Raw genomic sequence first — 12,603 nt, 5'->3', positions numbered from 1 at the left:
CCCGTTCAGGCTGCATACTTGGGCTGCGCACATGGGCGGCATACATAATAAACTCATACATTTATTTTTCATACGGCACCACACCCCGTCGACACAAGGGCAGCCACGGTAACCGCACCGCCCATACATCGGCCGCAACCGCTGCTGCAGCCACGCCTGCACCTCCGGTGCGCGACCTTATACCTACAGAAGCGCAGGCCACTTGCGCAGGCGCCGTCGCCACACTCCTTCCCCATCACCTCCTACTCGCCTCCATTGCTGCAGCGCTGTGACCAAACTCTTCCCAAATACCTGCTGCCGACCTCCACTGGTGTACTGCCTTGCCACGCTCTTATCTCTCACTTACCCGTCTCTATTGCTGTCGGGGCGTCGTGTTCCCGATACGGACGTAAGCTGCCCAAAGTATGACCCCTGGTAACGCTTGCGGGGGATGCATATGGGGGCTTGAGGTAAACAGCGTCGCTCTGAATACAACTCCAGAAACATGACAACTAAAAACATTCCTGTGTGCCTTTAACTTAACCTTTATTTAGTTACTTGCAGGTCTGGTGAAGCACCGCCAGATCTTTCGGTGAATAAATGTGCCAGCGTTGTAGTTTTCTTCTTAGTGCAGGTGTTGGCCATATTCTCCGCACTGCAAAACTTGTTTTCTTTGCTTAGACAAGCTCTTATTTTTCATTTGTACAGATCTGCTTCTCAAGAACACACATTGACTTTACCAAACCTATTTTGACATTAGATACCGTTGTAGAGCTACCAGTCAACGGCTGAAGCAAGCTTTTCGTCCTGTCCACCAGACATACTGCCTTGTGTGACGTTTGCGAATTGCGGGGAAAATTATTTTATGAATATTGCATTGACATTACATAAAGAGGATAAATCACGCATTTTCAAAGACGTTTAATGCCAAACAAAGATCTTAAGCCGCTGACAAACTGTTCCATTAGAACGTTGGTTTGCAACCTTAAAGTAAATGCAGCAACCTTAGTTTACCTAGCCATAAACAAAATTCTATTCTGCAGCATTTCAAGGGGTCAAGGGGGCATTGAGGCACTCCGCAAAAAAATTCAACTTTCTCTGAGCCATGCAGAGCTTCTGGAAATGGAAATAATGACGCTGATAAAATATAGATCCTCAAATGTCAAAGCAGCCGGGTGACAGCAAAAATGTCCCTTGGCTGCCTTTGTTATAAGATCTACTCCGCCGCATATTATTTATTTCTGTACACAAAATAAACTCGGACTTCTTCGACAACAACAAAAGGGAAACGTTTCCTATTGAGTTTTTTTACTGGTGACGAAAAAGGCAGTCAGAAAGAGGAGAAAGGCACCTCTATATGGCAAAATTTAGAATACGAAAACAGCAGAATGTTATGAACAGAAATGTCTTCAAAATGCCTAAGTAAAATGCCCGAACAAGTGGTACCATGTTCTCTATTTGTGACATGAAGCTAATCCTTCGAAGCCCCGCTAACTGGTGTTTACCAGGGAGGCTACTGTTGTCTTTCACAGAGGCGCTTCTGGTTTCACATATTCACAGTACAATGTGTTTTAGAGCTTGAACAATACAAACTTCTGTTTTAGCTCCTTGTGGAAGGAGCTTAAAAATGTGTAAATTCTGCAGGCTCCCGAATAGCATATGCATGTGGAAATAGAGCGAGAAGCACAAACCGGAAAAATCCAGTAACCTTCTGTTTAAGGAAGGTTTCCAATTTGCACTTTGTATAGGATATGAACATTCAGAGGACTTGAACGGGCCGAGAATAACCGTCGAGAGCACACGATGCTTAAAAAGTTCACGCTGTGTAGGCACCGTAATCTACAGCGAATGCGTCGATAGTTTGCTACAATATAATGAGGCGATGAAGCGTTCCTCCACTTTTGACGTTCTTTTCATCCTACCACCATTGGCCAAGTTTACTTGGAGAGTTGTCAGTTTGAATTGACAAGTGCCCTGCCAATACATAGCCAGTTTTCTTTCCTTGTTTTGCTGGTTCATGCCTAATTGCTTCACAAACTTCTCTAACAAAAAATAGCTGCGGAAAGGCTGGTTGTAACGGAATCAATTGTCAATGCTGGTTCAGTGCTTCTCATCTGACTTCTCTCTTTTCATTGCGGCTACTTTGCCTTAACCTACCATGAGCTGGCTGCTTGCATTGTTTTCCTTCCACGTAGGCTCTACTGCACTGACACGTAGGGAAATATAGTCTCTTCGCACGTGCTCCTTACAGCATTTCTCGCGAGTTTTCAGCTAGTTTGGCGCGTGCGCTTTATATCCCAGTATTTTATTAGTAGTGCCATATTTGCGTAGCGTCCGCTTAACAGCGGTGGCAGGCAGCAGGACACACTGAAACCTTCGTGAAAAATACATTCGGCTCTGCATGCAGTACGCTTGACATACACGGTGATATTGAACATGAAAAAAAAATTCAATTACGCAAGCCACTCTTTATAATGCACGGATATACATTTGACTATATGCGTTACCAGGGAATCACGGGATGTAGACGCCTGCCCCATCCTTCAATACCGCCAATGATTCCATGGGAAGAAGCATCGTCACGATGTTAAGAAATCAGAGTGTCGTGTTTTTATAAGTGTTGTTCAAAAAAAACCGAAGATTAGCTTAATTATGACTTATTGCTATATATGGCCTAATGATCTCGTACACTTATTCTTTCCCTGATCCAAACGTCTGAATAAACAAGAAAAAGCAGTCTTGTGTGTCATATAGTCAGCTGTTGCTTGGAAAGATGCAACACTTCCTTCATGTCATTGCACGTAATGGTTCCACAAGCATATTCATTGAGGGACTTTATCCGTATCTGATACTGCGGTGCCAAAAAAAAATGTTTGCATGCTACTTCTAAGTCTATTTTTCAATTACTATTTTTTATTTCATGTACGGGAACACATCGCTCTTGGACGTGCTCTACAATAAAGTTTTCATGAGACTGGATGAGGCGGTAAGCCATTTGTTTCTGCCTGTTATTGAAACAAAAAATTATGTGTGCAGAAAAAAAAGTATGCTGCGTGCAGTCCTGCGGAAATACCTAATGTGTTGGTAGCGCCTCTCATCGGCTGAGGGTTGAGCACTGCACATTGCATTCAGTATATTCTATTAAGAGGAAGTACTAAGGGCCTAGACGAACCTATTCAAGTACATCTGATGAAGAGAATTGCCCGTTGAAGAGAGAAATCACATTACTATGGATGTATTTTATTTATACAAAATGTTTTACACAATTCAATATAATATTCCGTTGTAAACATCTGCTACTAGTTTGGCAAAACAAGCTTTTTGGCCTTGTGCTCGGAAGATGGTTGTCGTAGAGTCAGGTCAATTGTCAAAGTACCATCCTCCGGGAATTTGCAGGCATCAGATGGGTAGGCATCACATCATATATAATATGTGTACACTCTGCTGCAATCCATAGTGACCACTTATGCAGCTCAACACAAACTCCTGAAAGACTATGAGCTGGAAGCCTCCGTGTATGTTCAGTCTTCCATTGAGCATTCGCCAGCTCCTTTCTAGCTCCTTTCTCAGGCATTGAGGTTTGCCAATACGCGTTACTTTCGCGTGATAAGTGAACTTGCCAACCGCACCCCTCACAAAAGCTTAACAAGCGAGATGGGGTATATATGTGTACAATACGGGAATTTCATTATTCTAGAAGAGTATTAAACGGGTATTTCTTGGCTTCGGCGCAATCGCCATATCCCTCATAAAATTCAGTAAATGTGTGTGAATCCAAGTTAAACGTAAAAGATGCGCGATATCTACCATTGTAACACATTCACATTGCGCTTCACGATCGAGTTCAAGCGTATACGGACGGATGAGGCAATGCTCGACGCTCTACCGAGCGTTCTTAATGTTACGGTGAAATTCCAACACATATATTTCTCTTCGCGCGACCTTTACTCCAATGAAATGTATATGCTAACAAAGACAACCACGCCGATGGGTAGCTTCAACGCATTCTCAACCAAGAATACTGTCATTCATAATTCATAATCTGTTCTATTAAACATGAAATTCTGATGGAAAAACTGGGAAAGTATGGTATCAGAGGAATAGCACATGAGCTGATAGACAGTTATCTCAAAGAAAGAAAACAATACACTAGTATGAATTGATTTCTGTCAAATATAGGAATAATTAAGTACGGTGTGCCGCAAGGATCTATTCTAGGGCCTTTGTTATGTATTTTATACATCAATGACCTCGTTAACATCCCCCTGACACCCGATATTATCCTTTACGCGGATGACACAAATGTCTTCGTTTCTGGTTCAAATCTAGCCTTACTTGAACAACATGCAAATAAGTGGCTGAGTCAGCTACATCATCATCATAATCGCCTGGTTACGCCCACTGCAGGGCAAAGGCCTCTCCCATACTTCTCCAACTACCCCGGTCATGTGCTAATTGTGGCCATGCTGTCCCTTCAAACGTCTTTATCTCATCCGCCCACCTAACTTTCTGCCGTCCTCTGCTACGCTTCCCTTCCCTTGGAATCCATTCCGTAACCCTTAAGGACCATCGGTTATCTTCCCTCCTCATTACGTGTCCTGCCCATGCCCCCCGATTTCTTTTTCTTGATTTCAACTAAGATATCATTAACTCGCGTTTGTTCCCTCACCCAATCTGCTCTTTTCTTATCTCTTAACGTTACACCTATCATTCTTCTTTCCATAGCTCGTTGCGTCATCCTCAATTTAAGCAGAACCCTTTTCGAAAGCCTCCAGGTTTCTGCGCCATGCGTGATTACTGGTAAGACACAGCTGTTATAAACTTTTCTCTTGAGGGATAATGGCAACCTGCTGCTCATGATCTGAGAATTCCTGCCAAACGCACGCCAGCCCATTCTTATTCTTCTTATTATTTCAGTCTCATGATCCGGATCCGCAGTCACTACCTGTCCTAAGTAGATGTATTCCCTTACCACTTCCAGTGCCTCACTACCTATTGTACACTGCTGTTCTCTTCCGAGACTGTTAAACATTACTTCAGTTTTCTGCAAATTAATTTTTAGACCCACGCTTCGGCTTTGCCTGTCCAAATAAACTGAATTGAATGGAATTGAAGTCAGTGAGCATGCATTGCAGTTGGTCCCCTGAGTTACTAAGCAAGGCAATATCATCAGCGAATCGCAAGTTACTAAGGTATTCTCCTTTAACTCTAATCCCCAATTCTTCCCAATCCAGGTCTCTGAATACCTCCTGTAAACACGCTTTGAATAGCATAGGAGAGATCGTATCTCGCTGCCTGACGCCTTTCTTTACTGGGATTTTGTTCCTTTCTTTATGGAGGACTACGGTGGCTGTGGAGCCGCTATAGATATCATTCAGTATTTTTACATACGGCTCATCTACACCCTAATTTCGCAATGCCTCCATGACTGCTGAGGTTTCGACTGAATCAAACGCTTTCTCGTAATCAATGAAAGCTATATATAAAGGTTGGTTATATTGCGCACGTTTTTCTATCACCTGATTGATAGTGTGAATATGGTCTATTGTTGAGTAGCCTTTACGGAATGCTGCCTGGTCCTTTGGTTGACGGAAGTCTAAGGTGTTCCTGATTCTATTTGCAATTACCTTAGTAAATACTTTGTAGGCAACGGGCAGTAAACTGATCGGTCTATAGTTTTTCAAGTCTTTGGCGTCCCCTTTCTTATGGATTAGGATTATGTTAGCGTTTTTCCAAGATTCGGGTACGCTCGAAGTTATGACACATTGTGTATACAGGGTGGCCAGTTTCACTAGAACAATCTGCCCACCATCCTTCAACAAATCTGCTATTACCTAATCCTCCCCAGCTGCTTTCCCCCTTTGCATAGCTCCCAAGGCTTTCTTTACTTCTTCCGGCGTTACCTGTGGGATTTCGAATTCCTCTTGATTATTCTCTCTTCCATTATCGTCGTGGGTGCCACTGGTACTGTATAAATCTCTATAGAACTCCTCAGCCACTTGAACTATCTCATCCATATTAGTAATGATATAGCCGGCTTTGTCTCTTAACGCATACATCTGATTCTTGCCAATTCCTAGTTTCTTCTTCACTGCTTTTAGGCTTCCTCCGTTCCTGAGAGCATCTTCAATTCTATCCATATTATACTTCCTCATGTCAGCTGTCTTGCGCTTGTTGATTAACTTCGAAAATTCTGCCAGTTCTATTCTAGCTGTAGGGTTAGAGGCTTTCAAACATTGGCGTTTCTTGATCAGATCTTTCGTCTCCTGCGATAGTTTGCTGGTATCCTGCCTAACGGAGTTACCACCGACTTCCATTGCACACTCCTTAATGATGCCCACAAGATTGTCGTTCATTGCGTCAACACTAGGGTCCTCTTCTTGAGTTGAAGCCGAATACCTGTTCTGTAGCTTGATCTGGAATTCCTCTATTTTCCCTCTTACCGCTAACTCAAAGATCTGCTTCTTATGTACCAGTTTCTTCCGTTCCCTGCTCAGGTCTAGGCTAATTCGAGTTCTTACCATCCTATGGTCACTGCAGCGCACCTTGCTGAGCACGTCCACATATTGTATGATGCCAGGTTTAGCGCAGAATATGAAGTCCATTTCATTTCTAGTCTCGCCGTTCGGGCTCCTCCACGTCCACTTTCGGCTATCTCGCTTGCGGAAGAAGGTATTCTTTATCCGCATATTATTCTGTTCCGCAAACTCTACTAATAACTCTCCCCTGCTATTCCTAGTGCCTATGCCATATTCCCCCACTGCCTTGCCTCCAGCCTGCTTCTTGCCTACCTTGGCATTGAAGTCGCCCATCAGTATAGTGTATTTTGTTTTGACTTTACCCATCGCCGATTGCACCTCTTCATAGAAGCTTTCGACTTCCTGGTCATCATGACTGGATGTAGGGGCGTAGACCTGTATAACCTTCATTTTGTACCTTTTATTAAGTTTCACAACAAGACCTGCCACCTTCTCATTAATGCTATAGAATTCCTCTATGTTACCAGCTATGTTCTTATTAATCAGGAATCCGACTCCTAGTTCTGGTCTATCCGCTAAGCCCCGATAGCACAGGACGTGCCCGCTTTTTAGCACTGTATATGCTTCTTTTGGCCTTCTAACTTCACTGAGCCCTATTATATCCTATTTACTGCCCTCTAATTCCTCCAATAGCACTGCTAGACTCGCCTCACTAGATAACGTTCTAGCGTTAAACGTTGCCAAATTCATATTCCAATGGCGGCCTGTCCGGAGCCAGGGATTCTTAGCACCCTCTCCAGCGTCGCTGGTCTGACCGCCGCGGTGGTCAGTTGCTTCGCAGCGGCTGGGGACTGAGGGCCGGGGTTTGATTGTTGTGTTCATATAGGAGGTTGAGTCAGCTACAAATCTGGTTAAACAACAATGAACTTGGCCTAAATATAAAGAAAACACAATATATTATATTCCGCACCAAAAACAAGCCCTTGAATCATCACGTCCAACTATGATTTATAATACCAATCTATTGCCAACAAATTCTTGCCGCTTCCTGGGCGTCTGTTTCAAATATGACTTAACATGGACAGATCACGCGGATCAGTTTCGCTTGAAAGCATCTATGTCCATCGGTTTGTTGCAACGCGTAATATATCTTTTACCTCTGCGCTTGAGAAAGCAGATTTATTTTTCCGTAGTTCACTCCTAGTTTATGTACTGTCGGCTAGTTTGGGGTACATGTAACAAATCAGATTCAGACCGCCTTTTCTCGCTTCAGTTCAGGGCGTTGAAGACGGTATTCCGTTCCGCACCTGTTACCAAAGAATCCCCGCACGACGCAGTTAAGGTACTGCCGTACTATCAACTTTACAGCTTCTCATTGGCTATACTTATTTTTCATAACATTAAGCATGATTTTACATCCTTCTGCACTAAGTACCTAGACAGGAACCTTATCCATGACTTGCGCACTGTATCTATGGTTTGGTCGAAGTCACGCACAAATTGTGGTACTCAGATCATAGACAACCAAATAGTTACACTCTGTAACACTTATCCTTTAACGATCAACTGCATTAATGATCGCAAAACCCTTTCTTAATTTAAGAAAAAAATGAAAATGATGCTTTCTTCTGCGGCCTCTTTTGCTTAGAATTGTACCTTTCTTTTATTTTGAGCAAGTGCTATTTGAATGATTCTCTACATCATTGTTTCCGTGAATTAGAATGATGAATTCAATGTATAATATCAAATCGTAGGATAATTTGTCATATGTGACAGAGCATTGTATTTCTGAACTTCCACTGATTTCTTTGATCTCACAATGTAGTGAGATCTGCAGAATGCAGTATTTTGTTATGCCGACCTACTGTCATAATGTGTGATCCCGAGGTGAAGGCCCTGTCAGGAGGCATTGTTGCCTCCTTTTGTCGCGCCTCGTGGACATCCTGTACCATCTATGAATGCCCAAATAAACTGAATTGAATTGAAAGAAACACGATCTTGTGCACAGTTAATGCTGCTTTAGTCTACGAGTTACAAAAAACTTACAATTGTTGCAAAAAAAAGCAATACATCATGTCGTACTCAGGCGGTTACTAGGTCCTTGTGGAACGGTATGGAATAGTGCTGTAAATGCGTTATGCATGGGAGGCACATAAAAATATCGATAGTTCGCTTTGTGCTTTCCTAAAACAGATGCGCGCTGCGCTATTACTAAAGTCTTCGTCAAAATTGCGAGAGGGACAACATTTATTAATCCGAAATATTGTAGATTGCTCAGAATGGATCCCCTTCTGACGTCCACGATAACGAGCAAGATCATTCGTGCAATTCGCGATAATTATGATTGAAACAGAGATTGAAATGTTTGAAACAGAGCGATGATAAACAGTCACCTGGCCTGCTTCAGTTATACAGGCATCTTATTAATACTGTTCATTCTTGTATTTTTGTATATATTTGCTTACTCAGTTTTCCCTTTCTCAATACTTCTCCCTGTAGCTTGTACTGATACTCAGGCCTGTAATGAATGCAGTCGTATTGATCTAAATGCTGCTTTTTTCCCACCAATATGCTAAACTTATCTTGCTTATCTCGACTGTTAACTGGTTGACGCCCTTCCGTTTACATTAAATACAAACACTTCGGGAAGTTGCACATTTCCTACGTGTCTCTAGGGGTAAATCGCTTCGCATTCCATTAGGCTGTGCTTAGTGGACTAAGTAAAACATTCATATAAAACAAGCATGTACATGTACATCGTGAATAGGTCAGGATGCTGCGTACGTATAGAAGTGTGACACATAGCGTGTTTCTTTTTTAAAGCGTTTGTACAAGCCTTTGTCAACCCATGCTTTGCACGCCTTTTTTAAGAAGCCGCTGGGTGAGGCGGTAAAGCCAAATTTGAGCAGACGAGCAAATTCCGCAAACAGAGTTAACGCTCTCTTTACATCTGTTTCATTATAAATCTCTTCGTAGTGTATGCCCTGGAGGAGACATCTGAATCGCCCTTGAGTATACTCCCTGATTATTCAGCGAAATCGCTGTTAGGAGTCTCTCTTTTCTTTGTCGGGGTCTTTAGGTATAAGCGAAAACAGGGGTAAACGATCACTTACTACAGGTCTTATAAGATCTCATAAGCACATGCTTCGGTTTTATGGATAATGGATGCTATACCAGTGAGCTCTCTTAAAAGCGATCACTCCGACTCGGAGTGACAAACGTGCTATGCCTCTGTCAACGTCGAGCGAGTCGCTAAATTTAACTTCAGTGCGTCATGCGCACGAAACAGCCACAATCGTGTAATGGTTTCTTTTGTCTCGTCCACAATGGCAAAGTAAGGCGCGTGGGTAGTAGTAGTACGGTGGCAATGATATAAGCCTTAATGCTATAAAGTTTTTTCGTCACATGCGGTTTACTGGTCCACCCCTTCTGAATAATTTCAGCTATGTTTGACGTCAATAAACGAACCAGAAAAAACATTAACTAGAGCAAGCATGTGGAAAAAAATCACTTGTCCAAAAACGTTGTATGTAATAACATGATTGTCTTTGTAATGCCCACCTGCTATGCTCTCAACTGAGAGTGGCAGTATTCAAAATAAATAAATAAATAAATAAGGTGGTGCAAAAAAAGCTTTAGAATAAAGAAGTATGGTCTGTAGTTGCTGCATTAAGTGATGGGAATCGTATGCTGTCCGTTATTTACGGCACTCTAACTGCACACTTTATAGAACCGTGGGATATGTGCTCAAGTCTATTTGTGCTGCAATGACCTGTTTTGCGGGTTAGAAAATCAAAGGCCCACTTCTATTCCAAAACAATAAAAAATGATATAACCAATTGGACGATAACCACAGATGGCAATGCAAATAGCATTTGAGCAGTGTAACGACAGACCGTATTCCTATAGTCACGCTCACTTATCATGTGTAGTGGTAATTCTGAGCGTTTCGTTGCTTCGGCTACATTCCACATGCTCCGACATGGTCTCACTTTACAATAGCACCGATTGCCAAGGTCACTAATAAGTCTGGCAACATGGAAACGACTGCGTGACACCGGCGAAATGACGATGAAATGACCAACAGCGATATTGATAGAAGGAAAAAGGCGCTATTACGACGACAGCATGGCGAAAACGAGACGTCGATTCTTGAATTTGACAACATGACAACATGATTCTTGAATTGACAACAGCGTGACGACGATGACTTGAAGAGAATGAGATTATGACCTCTGTATGGCGGGACGATGATGGCATGACGGCAACCGGATGAAGAAGCTGGAGTGATCTCAATGAAACGACCACAGCGGCATGACGACGACGGGATGAAAATGGATGCTTGGCAATGTTTGTTTAACGACCATGCAATGACAATGACGGTATGAAAAGGGCAGCATAATCACGATTGAATGAAGGCAGCTTGATCACCATAGAATGAAAAACAAACGATGACGTCGTTGCATTGACGAAGGTCGTATGACGTCTAGCGAATGACAGCAACCCAATGCCGTTACTGAGGGGATGACGATGGTGAAAATGACAGCCTGACGACGATGGCATGATAACAACGGTACGATGACAACTGTGCGACGACGATGGCTCACGATGATGGCATGACGAGAATTGGATTTGGATGTTACATTATTGTCGATGTAACGACCTCGACGGCATCACGCCGACGGCACGACAGCGAATGCATACGACAACGCAATGAAGATGATGGCGCGACAACGGCATCAGGACGAGGGGATGCGGATGAGCACACCGTGACAATGGCGGGACAATGGCTGTATAACAAAGCCTGTGTGACGACGATTGTGTTACGGCGATGGCATGACGACAGTTGGGTGACGAAGCTGGAGTGACCACAATGCAATCCCCACGATAGCAGATAAGTAGTGTGACAACGAACGCAAGATGACTGTATGACGACCATAGCATGACGACAACGGCATGACGACACTCGGGTAACAAGTCTTAAATGACCATGCAAGGACCCCGACGATAGCACGAGCGTGAGCTACTGGTCCTAGCTATTAGAAAACTAGAAACAGTGGTTCATGGTAGATGCATGACGACGAATGTATGACGAGGGTGAGATCACAAAACTGAAATTACTACGATTGTACGACCATGACGGCACCACGATGGCGCTATGACAAGGAATGAACTATAACTGTATGACGGCAATGGCGCGCCGACAACGGCATGATGAGAGTAAAGTGATAAATCACTACTAACGGCGATGCAATGACCAAGAAGCTATTACGACCACGAGCCTAGTGACCCAAGATATTAGACAAATTTGATCACTGGGTAAGTGTAGAGGGTGTGACGACAACGGCATAACAAGAATCACGAAGATCACGAAGACAGAGTGTCAACCATCTGGTGACCATGACGGCAACACAACCAGCAGCAAATACCTAATGGTCGAAGCACGTAGACAACTTCAGGCGCTAAGTTAGCGTAAGGGAATAGCTAGATCGATAGTTTAGGAGAACGTCCTGCTGGTCGAGTGGGCGCATGGCTCTGTTAATAAGAGTTGCGCGTACGAAAGGGCCAACACAAGAGAAAAGCGTAGTAAACGGAAAGAGCGCTCTTTCCGTCTACTTTGTCATTTTCTGTGTTCGTCCTTTTGAACGCGCAACTCTTCCTAAGATAGACAAACAGATAGGTTCAAAATAGCTCAAGTAGGGAAAGATAAAATCAACGCGCATATTGGTTGGGCCATCTCATGCGGCATCACAACTGTGATATAAAACTTCCGGCATATATTGCGAATAAACTTACGTGATGCATTCGTTACCAACTCTGTGTGTGTATTTGGACTGCAGTAATTATTATAAGACATACAACACAAGGCTAAGCAATATATACATAAGGTAGATAAATAAATTTGGAATAAGCCCTAAAAATTTCGGTACATTTGAGGAACAACAAAGTATAGCAAGAAAAATTACCAACCCACAAACACGCATAAACAGAAATGTCTTACGTTCGAAGAACTGGTCATCGTAAGCCAACTAAAATTTCCTGAGGTAACGCATTGGTTGCTTCGTGCATACAAGAAACGATAGACACGGTAAAGCACCATCAGCATCATCATCATCAGCCTGGTTACGCCCACTGCAGGGCAAGG

Source organism: Dermacentor variabilis, chromosome 8, assembly GCF_050947875.1.
Source record: "Dermacentor variabilis isolate Ectoservices chromosome 8, ASM5094787v1, whole genome shotgun sequence".
NCBI classification, from domain to species: Eukaryota; Metazoa; Arthropoda; class Arachnida; order Ixodida; family Ixodidae; genus Dermacentor; species Dermacentor variabilis.
The sequence above is the reverse complement of the archived record's forward strand: the minus strand, read 5'-3'. Positions refer to the sequence as shown.